General features: G+C 41.1%; 1 pseudogene; it reads right to left on the reverse strand.

The window, feature by feature from the left end:
- Positions 1-14,406, reverse strand: part of LOC121437372 — a 75,342-nt pseudogene that overhangs the window by 41,930 nt on the left and 19,006 nt on the right.

Here is a 14,406-nt window from a genome sequence, read left to right on the forward strand (position 1 = left end):
TCCTTTTCTGTAATCCCACTGAGTCCACTTGATGCTGCCTGTCTGCGTACCGACTAGAGCATGGGTAGCCTCTCAGGTACCACATCTCTAAAGCAAACTGACTGTGCCTCCCCCAGCAGCCGCCAAGTACCAACAGCTCCTAAACAAGAGGGAGAACTTCGTGAGTCTCTCCCTCATCCCTGCTGGGATTTGGGCTGGCTCCATCTCTTGCAACAATTGTGGCAGAAATAATGAATAATTAAAATCTATGCCAAAGATAAAATCAATATCACAAACTTAATTTTGGATCATGGCATTGTGGGATAAAGTCCAGGAGTCACAGGCTTACTGACCTCTTAGTCAATAGACTAAGACTTTAATATTTGTGAGAGTCAGAGCAAAATCTCCAAGGACTCCTTATCTATTAACTATTACTGATTATAAGACTAAACCTCTTTCTTTTAAATCCTAAAATCAAAACCAATTGCTTTTGCAATCTCAGCCAAATCTACACAATTAAAAACTTACTGGTTAATGAAAAGGCTGGAACTATTTTCCTGAGACACCAAAAGGAGTAACAGTAAAATACATATGGCTCACAACAATTATTGTATATTTTAAAACCAGAAAATAAAGTAACATGTACATGAATAGGTATTCCAGTTGTCCAAGTGCACATGCACTGAAATGTCACACTGTCCCTGTAATAAATACAATTACTATGTATAGATTTAAAATAAAATATATAAGCCAGGAGCAGTGGTGCAGGCCTATCATTCCAGTATGCAGGAGGGTTGAAACTTTCAAGACCAGCTTACCCTACAGGATGAGACACTATCTCAGGATAATAAGATAGGCATGGATATGCATACTTGTAACCCCAGCATCCGGGGGTAGAAGCAAGATTACAAGTTCAAGGACCGCCTAGTCTAAGAGATGCTGTCTTTGAAAAAATAGGAAATCTCTGTGTCTGTCTCTATCTCTGTGTGTTACTTTCTCTGTTTCTCTGTCCACGTCTCTCTATATCTGTGCCTCAGTCTCTCTCTGTGTATCTCTGTCTCTTTCCCTGTGTGTGTTTAAAAATGAAAAATAACAAATAAATCTTTTTCCAAGGGAATTTCTGGGTATGATCAACATAGGGTGCTTTCTAAATGAAAGATTTCTCTAGAAATTTCCTGTATGGTAGAGGAAAGGGAAGAACATGAATAAAGATAAGACCATATTCATTTTCTCTCTCCCTCTGTTCCTTCCTCCTGTGACAGGTAGTATCTTGCTTTGTACCTCAGGCTGACCTCAAAACTATGACCCAACTGCGTCCATGCTAGGATCTAAGTGTGTGCAACCACACTCGGGTAAGACGCTAGTCTCATTTTAAAGGCAGTGGGGACATAAGAAAAATGAACTCCTCACAAATATTCTAGCAGAGCGTGACCCCTTTCCTGACTTCCAGTTTGCTTTTACAGCTTTCTCCTGGCCTCAGCTGTTTTACTCTAGGAAATGGGAATGATGGAACAAATTCTAAATATGTACCTTCATTTCTTCTCTGCATGACCTCCTAAGCTGTTAGCTTTTCCTCCTCACATTGCCAGCTCTTCCTAGCAACCCCAATCAATGTGTACTCAGTGTGTCCATCCTTCAGTACCTAAAACTAAAACTGCCCCTTCCTGGCCAGATTTTTTTCAGGAGCCTTCAAAAGGGTCAGACTACATAATTGAAAATCAAGATCTTTTACTTGGAAGATACTATAATGGAGGATTCATTTAAGCAGAAACCTTTCTGCTTCATTAACCACTTGGAAATGGTAGTAGCACTCGGGTTAACAGGAACTAAAAGAAAATCCTGTCGAATAAACAGACTCTCACTGCCAGATATTATTTCCATACAATCCTCCGGTTTGTAGAACCTGCCAATTTGAAATCTGTTAGTCCGTCATGTTTGAACTGACCCGAAAACTTCTTCTCTACTGGTTAGATTTCATTGTGCCAAAAGTGCCAGGCAGGCTTCTAGCAGAGAAAAGTCTCGAACATACCCGTAGCCAACTCTGCATGCTCCACTATTGACATGCCAGGCAAGATGTGCCCATGACTAAGACAGTGGCATGGAAGTTATTAGAGAAACCAGTTGTTTGGGGATTAGATTTGAAGCCTGTTCTACAGGAAGGGATTTAGCCTGGTACTAAACAGCTGGTCAAAAGCTCATAATGGCCACGGAGGGCTGCGATTTAAATGTCATGCTGTTAAACAAGCCTTCTAAATATTTCTGTTTATACCCATAGATTAGCGCTGCTCTTAGACATGACCATAGAAGATTCTGTCTCCGGTGGTCAGCAATTGATAGACTCTTTGCTAGTCAAAATGCTGAGAATAAGCATCTATTGAGTGGTCAGCCATAAATGGGATATTTATATCATCCCTTGCCTGCAAGAGAGCACCACCGAAGAGAAATGGAAAAAATATAAGCGCCAAAAGATAGGGATGAATATAACATAGCCATTGTACCAAAAAATCTCACTGTTCCAGGTCAAGTTAACAAGATCAGTCAGTCGACATTCCAACAATCATCACGAATTGTACTCAGGAGGTTATTAGCACAACAAAGAGAGTACAGAAGAACGATTGGGACTTGTCAGGGTAGCTCTGGTAGAAAAAGGGGAAGTTGGGAATGTGCATGATCACATCCTCTCTCTCTCTCTCTCTCTCTCTCTCTCTCTCTCTCTCTCTCTCTCTCTGTCTGTCTGTCTGTCTCAAGTTTTCATGACATTCCTACCTTCCTCTACCCAGTTACTTACATTTTCTTATTCTTGGGTTTGCTCAGACCATCTGAGTCCACAGACAAACAGACCCTCGCATTTTGTTTGCTGTTTCACTCCCTCCTGCCTAGTTCTTACAAGTTGTCTGGTCTATCCTCCTGCTTCTGTCCTCCACGTTCTGGGATTACTAGTGCGTGTCACTATGGCCAACTCTGGCTTTCATCCATTACATAAAGCCTACTTCCTCAATTATGTTCTGCCAACCACCTCCCATGTCGTCTATGTGAAGACACAGAATCTATGGCATCACAGCTTCCTTTCTCTTCAGCATAAGCATTAATTAGTATATGTAAAATATATTTCTTTTCACCAGATATGTTAGGAGGTAGAAGAAGTGAATGAGAGGGAAACTATCCCAAAGGAAATGCCATTCAGTATCATCCCAGTGACAAAATACCTTAACTTAAAAATAAATATATTACCCCTGGAGGGAAACAGGCAGGAGGAACCAAAGTTTAAAACAATCCTGGGCTATACAGCAACTTCAAGGCAAACCTGGGATACATGAAACTGTCTCAAAACAATAATAGAAAAAGGATATTTATAGTAGGAGGATCCAACTAAGTAGCAAAGAACTTGCCTTGCATATACAAGATCCCAGGCTCAATCCCCTGTGCCCACCCTCACCTCAAAGATCTGAAAAAAATTCATCATTTATGCTTGCTATCCTGCAGCTACTTTGTCTTTATTTTACAAAGTGCTTACCCAGTCCACTGAATGTTGATTTCAGTTGCGGACTCCAAATCATAATCCCATTCAGAAGACCACTTGGTCATTTTGCTTTCCTAAAATGAAAACATAAAATCAAATGACTAAACTTTATCTGACCATTTGTGATTTATTACTCAGAAGCATATAGAAGCCAATTCTGCATGGGCCTTTGCTCCATCCTTCCAGTTTCATGGAATCATAATAGCTACTATTATATCTTAAGCTTCCTTTCACTCAGTAATGTTGAATTCATTACAAAAAAGAGGAGGCAAAAGCAGGTGGATCTCTGTGAGTTCAATGCCAGCATGGTATGCAGAGCGAGTTCCAGGGCACACAGAAATACTCTGTCTCAAAAGAAAAAGGAAAAGGTCAAGGAAAGACCTAGAAAGAAAATTGTTGCTTTCCAAAAAGACAACATCTTTCTACTATTATTTTTTGTGTCGTCTCAAACCCATCAGACACTCCCTTTACCCTTTTATCCTGACATATTTCCATTTCCATTGGAACTTCTTATAATGCTTGCAAAAGTACATAAAATTTTATGTAATGAGTCCCTGTAATATTTGGAAAATTTAAGCCCCACAACCAAAAGGCTCTTCAGGATAAGGATAGATGGTAGTGATCTGTGCTGGCATTAGAAAGAAGGAAATGCATTGACAAGTGACATGTCCAAGACAGAACGGACTTTAAAAAGGTGGGAAGTACATATGGCAAAATTATGCTCTCCTGTCCAGCAGGTACTTGCTGCATGAGCAGGCCAAATGAGTTTGATTCCCAGAGCCAAGGGACAGGAAACGGAGAGCATAGACCCCACAAAGCAGTCCCCTAACCTAAATACACACACACACACACACACACACACACACACACACACACACACACACACACACACCAGGAACACATAATAATCATCTTTTAATTTTTCAAATCTCATTCCCTGCCCCCAGAAAGTTATATACCTATATGGCAGATGCAAATATTGTTCTGGAAGGATAAATTAGAAAAAAAGAAAGGTTATGCTTTCAGAAAGACAAATCAGAGATACGAGAACAAAGGTAGATAGAGAATTTCCTTATACTTTCCAATAGACAGCACCTGCAAATATTACAACTGTTATCAATATTATTTAAGTTAAAATAAAAGACAACTTCTTTTACTATAACTCAACAACTTTGCTTCTTAGAAGTTCATGTTATCCCCAGCTACATAGTTGAGTTCAAGGCAGCCGCTCTACATGAGATCCCATCTCAAACACAAAAAACAAAAACAAAATCTGGAGGAAAAAAAAAAATCAGCTAAGTGTTTAAACATCTTTTTGTACTAAACACTGCCATCTGCTGGAAATAATAATAGGTCATAACGTGAATTAGTCATCCCGAAAATAAATATTTAAAAAAATCTAAAGCGCTTGAGAACAATGACAAATATAAAAAGATAACGAAGTAAGAGAGAACCTTATTCTTAACTGCTTAAAATTAATGAATTATTCTTGGTTTTTCTATCCCAAAGTATCAAAATCTTTTTGTAAACTAGCAATTCTCATAAAATAATATATGACAAATCGGTTTTTAATGTTGGTAACAGTGACACAGCAACGAGGGGGGAAACAAAGACTTCTTTATCCATAATATAGTACCCCGTGATGTGTCATCGTCAATAGAAATTATGCAGAGACTCAATTTTGTCGGGAATTCGATCGCTGGCCCAGTGGTTCTCAACGGGAGGAGCAGCACCCCCTACAGGGCATAATGAAAACATGCGTCTGCTACCGGCATTCAGAAGCCAGGTGTCCTGCAGGGCACAGGGAGAAGACACAAAAGAAAACCCAGGAGAATTGTGCTGTGCCTCACACCTTTCAAAAGTCACGTACGTGAAAAACGGCTTGTGATTGCCTACCCTCTGAGTTCAACATTGCTTCATAAAGTATTTTATATGATTTTAATATGTAATAAATATTCCCGCTCAAGAAGGTCTTATTAAATTAGGAGAAAGTTGTACCGTACTTGTCGTGGCATGTTACCAAAATTGACTGACATTTCAAGAAGTCATAGCATCATTTGAAAAATAGCAGTATTTGGGCCAACAATTTGCAATATTCTCGTCTTCCCATTATCACACTTACAATGACTATACACATAGATGCAAGCATATAAAATGGATAAAATACACAAAGGGTATATTATTTTTTAAAGTTACTACTATCTCCCCTTTATGTTATCGTTAGGATGTTACACTGGTATTTGTTAAAAATTACATACACAGACAGATTTTTTTCCTATTAGTCACAACACAGAATAGTAAAAGGAGAGTTCCCAAACATTTGTTATTAAAGGGCCATCACTCTGAGAGACTTGAAACTCCCTGGTCCAGTGTGTCTCCCTCATTTTATTAGAAGGAAACTGGTGTCCCAAGCAAGGAGAAAATGAATGTCCTCAGAGTCCAACATTAGTTGGGCAAGCCAGACCCCAAAACTTGCAATTCATAATTCGCATAAGCATGCTATCTGAAAATCCAAACTGCTCTTTCCGATGAAGCAATGCCATGAGGCTAAAAGTATAGCTCGGTGTTACAAATTGTGCCCCGAGTTCCACATTCCACACTCCACAAGCAAACAAAGCATGCAGTGCATAAATGTAGGCGGTCTCAGGCTAGCTCACAAGCAGAGCTTATTTAACTAGAATCCACACCAGAAATGTTTATCATTACCATGAAGCATAAAGATCTTTGTTTGGGAGTATGAAAACATTGGCTCATGGAGGTGGAAAAAAACAGCGAGAGGCCTGTATAGGTCTGCACACACACACACACACACACACACACACACACACACACACACACATATAGCACACACACACACACACATATATGCCTTCTGCATATATGTTATAGCTATTAGCTTGGCGTTTCCTGTCCTAACAGTGGGAGTAGGGTTGTCTCTGACTCTTTTGTCTCCTCTTAGGACTCTTTTCCTGCTATTAGGTCCGGCCTCAGTATGACAGCTTTGCCTTGTCTTATTGGATCTTGTTGTGTCCTATCTGGCTGTTTTCTCTGGGAGGCAGGCCTGCTCCTTTCTGAAGAAGAAACAAAGGGGGAGCGGATCTGGCAGAGGGGGCCTGGAAGGAGTAAAATGAAAGGAAACTGTGGCCAGGATATATTGGGTGAGAGAAGAACATATTTCCACGAAAAATTTTAAAAAGAAAGCAGGGCCAGGCAGTGGTGGCACATGCCTTTAATCCCAGCACTTGGGAGGCAAAGGCAGGCGGATGTCAGTGAGTTTACGGCCAGCCTGGTCTACAGAGCGAGTTCCAGGTCAGCGAGAACTGTTACACAGAGAAACCCTGTCTCAAAAAAAAAAAAAAAAAAAAAAAAGAAAAAAAAAAGAAAAGAAAAACAGTAAGGGTTATTTTTGCTTGGTTGGGTTTTTAGTTGTTTGGGAAGTCACTGCATGCATACGACATATTTTGAACAAATTCGTCCTCCACTATCCAAACTTAACTTACTTTCCCACACTAAATGGACCTAGTGGGTTAAATGAGAGTACATGAAGTATAATATTTGCTTTTGTTTTTAAATAGGCTCTCACTATGTAGCTCAGGCTAGCTTCCTGCTCATTATTGTTCTGCCTCAGGCTTTTCAATGCTATAAAACGATTTATTATGCATTAGGAATACATGGATTTTAGACCAGTGTTCAATAGTTCATAATAAACTCAATATTTCTAAGTCATAAGAGTAAAAATGAAGGCAATGAGTTCATAATCAGAATTAAAATATTTGTGATAAAAGCAAAGCAGTATTCACTCAAATGCTAATATATTTGACTCGACCTTCCCTTTTGAATAAATGTATTATAAACTGGTTCTGTATTACTTGAGAACATGTATCATTCTCTGAAGACATTAAAATACATTCACAAAGATTCTTAAATAAAAGGCAAAATAAGACCTAGGCATGATGGCTCATAGTGGTAACTCAAACACCTAGGAGGTTAAAGCAGGAATCAACATAAGTCTGAGGCCAGACTGTGCTGCAGAATGAGTTCCAGGTCAGCCTATCCTACAAAGCGAAATTCTCTCTCACTACTTTTCCAAAACACGGGCAAACAAAACTCGAAAAACTAAAGATTATCATGCCACATCTGAACTTCTCTGTGGCCAATATTTGCCTGATCGGGGGCTCAAACTCACAATGTCACTCACAGTTCATAAACCCGTAAGTCTAGACAGCAGTTTGTAGGTGGCTGGCTACCTTAGGGTGGCAGGGGAAACAGTCCCAGGTGCAGAGGTTGTAACTCAGGTGGTTAGGAGCATGTAGTTTCTACATGGCACTGACCTCCATTAAGTGGTTCAATGTGTGTACAGAATTTGGTTTTCCATTTATGCCCCTGTGCCATCCTCATGTCAAGATTCTACCTGTGCCCCCATCCCATCTCCTGAATGTCTGTACACCAGAGGCATATGTAAGACTTCCATGGTTCAAAGCAGGATGCCGCACTGTAGTTCACCCAGTTACAGAGTCTAGAGTCAATCCATGTCACAGGGTGTGATGAAATTTCCTATACTAGGAGAAGCAGGAAAAAATACGTGGAAGCCAAAGAGACAGGGCCCATGTGGAGGTCCGCACCTCCACCAAGGGAACAGCCACTAGTCACATGCGACACCTCAAGTTTGACTCATGCTCACAGAAATAATCCTAAAGTAGTAACTTCAAAGTAGGTTTGATAAACTTCATATAGGGATAAAACTATATTTCTGTACCCCAAAATATTAAACAAAAATAAGGAAAATAATATAAAAGCAAGCAGTTTACAAAAAATGGGAACATCAGAGGGAATATTCATTAGGAAGCTTCATATGTGTGTGTGTACATATATGTATATAAACATACCAACGCCATAAAATTATCTGCTCTTTTACCTATTCTGAAAAGAAGAATTAAATGACATGAGATGTGAACAAGACATGGTGGTGCGCAGCTATAATCAGAGCACTTAAGAGGTAAGGGCAAGAGGATCTGAAATTCAAGGAAAGATGGGATACGGCAGACACTGGAGGGAAAAGGGGAAAGCAGGAAGAGGAGGAGGAAGAAGAGAGGTAGAAGGGGAGGACAGAGGCGGGGAGTGAGAGAGACAGACAGCCTGACTAATTCAAGTAAGAACCATGGCCTTATGCATGCTCTAATCTCATTCCTACGACTTTGGAGTGATGAACGCTTCAGCTTTAAGATAAATACATACTATTTATGTGTCTAGTCTATAAAAAGCAAGATGAGAGCATGGAATACTTGCCTCAAATTTCACAAAATATGTGTAGACCATGATAAAATTATTTGTATCTTCTTCAGTAATTTCTAAAGGGGGTTCATTGCAAGTTAGGTGATTTTCATCTGTATGTTTATAGCTAATAAGGAAGAAAGGGGGAAACTTTCCATTACATTCCTTATTTAGAACACTTTTTAAACTCACTATCCACTGGCCTCCCCCTCTTGACTTGGAATATTGGAGTTACACTAATGAATATGATACTCACCTATAGTTCTTCATGATTTAAAATACATTTGTCCCTAAATGTACCCAACAAATGGGACTCTATATACTACCTAAAACTATACTTAAGAATATTCCTGGCTGAGGAGTTCCATCCAGAGGGAACCTTCATCTGGCGATGGATGGAGATAGAGACAGAAACCCACATTGGAGAACTGGACTGAGCTCCCAAGGTCCAAATGAGGAGCAGAAGGAGGGAGAACATGAGCAAGGAAGTCAGCACCCACCCACTGAGACGCTGGGGCTGATCTAATGCGATCTCACCAAGGCCAGCTGGACTGGGACTGAAAAAGCATGGGATAAAACTGGACTCTCTGAATATGGTGGACAATGAGGACTGATGAAAAGCCAAGGACAATAGCACTGGGTTTTGATCCTACTGCATGTACTGGCTTTGTGGGAGCCTAGTTTGTTTGGATGCTCATCTTCCTAGACCTGGATGGAGCGGGGAGGACCTTGGACTTCCCACAGGGCAGGGAACCCTGACTGCTCTTTGGACTGGTGAGGGAGGGGGAGGGAAAGTGGGGGTATGGGGGAGGGAAATGGGAGGTGGGAAGGAGGTGGAAAATTTTAATAATAATAATGTAAAAAAAGAACACTCCTGCTGGGCATGGTGGCATACACCTTTAATATCAGCACTCGGGAGGCAGAGGCAGGTGGTATCTCTGTGAGTTTCAGGCCAGCATGGTCTATAAAGCAAGTTCCAGGACAGGCTCCAAAGCTACATAGAGAAACCCTGACTCAAACACCCCCCCCAAAAAAAGCTACTTTCAGGGGTTGGAGATTTAGCTCAGTGGTAGAGCGCTAGCAAGTGCAAGACCATGGGTTCAATTCCCAGCAGTCATGTGGTGGTTCACAATGATCTGTAATGAGATCTTGTGCCCTCTTCTGGCCTGCAGGCAGACATGCAGGCCGACATGCAGGTAGAATACTGTATACATAGTGAATAAATAAAATCTTTTTTAAAAAAAGAACATTCCTATCACCTGAAGAGAAACAAAATAAATTCTACCAGAGAATGGCTTTGTCCTTCTTTTGACTCACCTATTTTCAATAGCTTGTAAATTTAACTGTAGGGCTAAGATATTAAGTACATGAAGAATAAATCATATTTGTAAGCACCCAGATATATGAGAGCCTACTATGTATAAAGCACCAAGCTAAAGTAATGAAAGTTGATACTACTAATGGTAGCTAAATTAGTATAGCCATTATGGAAAATGACTAGAGGTTCCTAAAATCCACCCACCCAACTTCTGGGTATATCAAATGGAGATCAATGAAAATCTCTTTGGGCATTTACTAGGGCTCAAGGTACAATGTTAGATCTCTAATTGTTCAATGTATTTAAAAGTGGGCCTCCAGGCTCTTCCTACATATGTCCAGGGATAGAATTCTCAATAATTCTTGAGCTTTCTTATTCAACTTTTAAGAGAGTTCTAATCATTAGCAGATTCTGCCACTCACCTAATAGACTCTACTGATACTAAAGCTGTCCTCTCAAGAAAAACAAATGCAAATATATTTTCATTAACCCTTTATAAGGGTCAGGACCTGCCCAGAACTGTGCCCATCCACTGCAGACCTGTGCAGGCCCCGTGCTTGCCACTTCCACATCTGTAAGCTCATACAAGCTTTACGCCTGTTGATTTTGACTAAAGGTCAGAATGTTGGAACTTACTTCTGTTCCTTCAAGGTTATTATCAGCAGTTCAAATAACAGGTATGGCTAATATCCAGAACTGGTATTTCAGGTATTAAGAAGTAGATCTGTTTCTACCTCAAACAAAGATCAAGGCTCCATTCCCTCTTGATTTAGATTAGAGAGTTCTACTTTCTCAAAGCTATTGTCAACAAACGTGGCTAATATCCAGCCCTGATATTTCAGGTATTAAGAAGTAGGTCTGTTTCTCCCTCAAATAAAAGTCTAAGGATTAAATTAGGTTCCTACTCCTTTAGGGAGGTAACTATGGATTCTACTCAGGGAGAGGTTTGCCTACAGAATATTTTGGTCTAGGGTGTGAGCATTACTTGTCTTGTTCTGGCAACAGAATGTTTAACTAAGAATGTAGCCTGAAATGGATGGAAATAGAAAACACTATCCTGAGTGAGATATCCCAGACCCAAAAAGATGAACATGGGATGTACTCACTCATAATTGGTTTCTAGCCATAAATAAGGGTCACGGAGTCTACAATTGGTGAACCTAAAGAAGCTAAGTAAGGTGAACCCAAGGAAAAACATATAGATATCCTCTTGGCTAAGGGAAGTAGACAAAATTGCCAGGGAGAAAATTGGGATCTTGGGGGTGGGGTGGGATTGGGGTAAGGGGAGATGGGGAGAGAAAAGGTAGAAGGGAAGGAGCAGGGGACTTGGGGAAACAGGATGATTGAGATAAAGGAAGGTTGGACAGGGGAGCACGGAACCACAATTCTTAGTTAAGGGAGCCACTTTAGGGTGGACAAGAGACTTGACCCTAGAGGGGCTCCCAGGTGCCCAAGCTGAGGTCCCCAGTTAGTTCCTTGGGCAGCTGAGATAGGGAACCTGAAATGACCCTATCCTAGAGCAATACTGACGAATATCTTGCATATCATCATAGAACCTTCATCTGGTGATGGATAGAGATAGAGACAAAGACCCACACTGGAGCACTGGACTGAGCTCCCAAGGTCCCAATGAGGAGCAGAAGGAGGGAGAACATGAGCAAAGAAGTCGGGACCACGAGGGGTGCACCCACCCAATGAGACAGTGGAGCTGATCTACTGGGAACTCACCAAGGCCAGCTGAAAAAGCATGGGATAAAACTGGACTCTCTGAACATGGCGAACAATGAGGGCTGATGAGACGCCAAGGACAATGGCACGGGGTTTTGATCCTACTTAATGTGCTGGCTTTGTGGGAGCCTAGCCAGTTTGGATGTTCACCTTCCTAGATATGGACGGAGGGGGGAGGACCTAGGACTTACCACAGGACAGGGAACCCTGACTGCTCTTTGGACTGGAGAGGGAGGGGGAAAGGAGTGGGGGGAGGGGGAGAAGGGTGGGAGGAGGGGGAGAAGGGTGGGAGGAGGGGAAGGGAAAAGGGAGGTTGGGAGGAGGTGGAAACTTGTTGTTGTTTTTTTTTTCTCCTTTTCTCAATAAAAAAAAAAGAATGTAGCCTGCAATCCCTCACCTGATCTCTTCATTCCTCATATCATGTGAATGCAGTTTTTAATCTTACCCCTATCTTTTGGGGTCGGGGTATTTAAGCAAATGGAAATTAAACAGAGGCGATTTTCAGTATTCACTGGGACTCCCTCCCAATACTATCCTATGTTTCTTTTTATTATTTTCACTCATGTCTTTGCTCTCCTTACTTATTTTTCTAATCCCCATGCCCCTACCCTGGTAAGTTGCGGCATCCTTGTCGAAGCTGGTCTCCGGGACATACGGACCAGTTAGTATAACTAATCAGCAAGGGGCAGATTCAGTGATGAATCCTGTCTCAAACTTTAGGTGGAGAGCAAATGAGGAAAACATATCCATCTGATATCAGTCTCTGATGGCTATACAATACATTCACAGAGGGGGGGGGCAGAGAGAGAGACGAAGAAAATAGGTAATATTTCACTGTAATATGTAAATATGTAATATGTAAATGTGGTAAGAATGCTTTAGGAAGAACAAATAAACATTTTTTTCACAGATTTTAGAAGAAAATGGGCAATATTTCACTGTACTAACTAAAAGGTTTATGGTAATAACGCTTTAGGAAGAGTGAATAAAGGTTTTTCTCATGGGGATTAGCAGGTAGTTTTTTTTGTTTTGGTTTTGGTTTTGGTTTTGTTTTTTTGCTTTTTCGAGACAGGGTTTCTCTGTGGTTTTGGAGCCTGTCCTGGAACTAGCTCTTGTAGACCAGGCTTGTCTCGAACTCACAGAGATCCACCTGCCTCTGCCTCCCAAGTGCTGAGATTAAAGGCGTGTACCACCACTGCCTGGTTAGTAGGTAGTTTTGCAATAAGTTATTCAGGGTTGGATATGTCTCCTAAGAATATATGCCTCCTAAGAGGATATGCTCAAGTTCAAACTCCTAATACCCATGAATCTGACTTTTGTTTGGACATAGGGTCTCTACAGATACATGCAAGTAAAAATGAGGTAACAATGGCAGGCTATTAGTGATATAATATTAGTAGGTTAGGACAGGGCTGCTTATTGTGTTTTTAAGACAAGATCTCACAGATCTCACTCCGCATATAGCCCAGGCCAGCCTGAAACTCACTATAAAGCTCTCCTGGCTACTTTTATGTCAACTTGACATAAGCCAGAGTCATCTGAAAGGAAGGAACCTCAATTGAGAAAATACCTCCATAAGATCCAGCAATAGGACATGTTCTTAACTAGTACTGATAAGGCAGAGCTCAGCACACTGTGGATGATAGTCTTAGTGTCTATAAGAAAGCAGGCTCAAGCCAGATGCTGCGTGCTTTTAATCCCAGCACTTGGGAGGCAGGGGCAGACAGGCAGACCGATCTTTGTGAGTTTGAGGCCAGGCTGGTCTACAAAGCGAATTCCAGGACAGCAATAGCTACACAAAGAAACTATCCTGGAAAACCAAAAACCAAACCAAACCAAACCAAACAAATAAACAAAAAACAGCGAGCTGAGCAAGCCTTGGAAGCAAGCTAGTAAACAGCACTCCTCCACGGCCTCAGCATCAGCTCCTGCCTCCATGTTCCCGCCCTGTTTGAGTTCCTGTGCTGACTTCCTTCAGCGATGAACAGTAATAGGAAGTGTGAATCAAATAAACCCTTTCCTCTCCTTTTCTCCCCTTTCCTCCTCAACTTGCTTTTGGTCAGGGTGTGTTTCATCACAGCAATAGGAACCTTAACAAAGCCAGTAACCAAGGCTAGCCTCAAACTCATAGTAATTCCCCTGCCTTATTTTCCAGTGTGTTGGAACTACAAGCACCAGACATGATAAGGACAGGGCTTATTAAACTTTATCCACCCTTTTAAAACTGTATTTATTTTTGCAGCTGTATATGGTACGTCTGAGTGTGTAAGCACGAGAGCATACACACGCCAGTTTTTGGAAACTGCTTCTAGTCTTTGACCTGTGTTGTTTTGATTTTTAACTTTTCTCTTCTTTCTTTCTTGTTTCCTTCCTTCCTCCTTCTCTTTCTCCTTTTAATTCTTCCTTCGTTTTCCACCTTGTTTCGAAGAAGAGTCTTTCTTATTGCTACACTGTGTATAGTGATGGTATAGTTTGTGATCTAGATATGCAGGAACCTCTGGGAAATTCCCTGTCTCTGCCTCCCATCTTACTATACAAGTGCAAGGATTACAGACATGTGCCACTTTGTTCAGCTTCTACATGGGTTTGA

This window comes from Microtus oregoni, unplaced genomic scaffold (assembly GCF_018167655.1).
Source record: "Microtus oregoni isolate MIOR12 unplaced genomic scaffold, Mior012 000052F_002, whole genome shotgun sequence".
Classification (NCBI taxonomy): Eukaryota; Metazoa; Chordata; class Mammalia; order Rodentia; family Cricetidae; genus Microtus; species Microtus oregoni.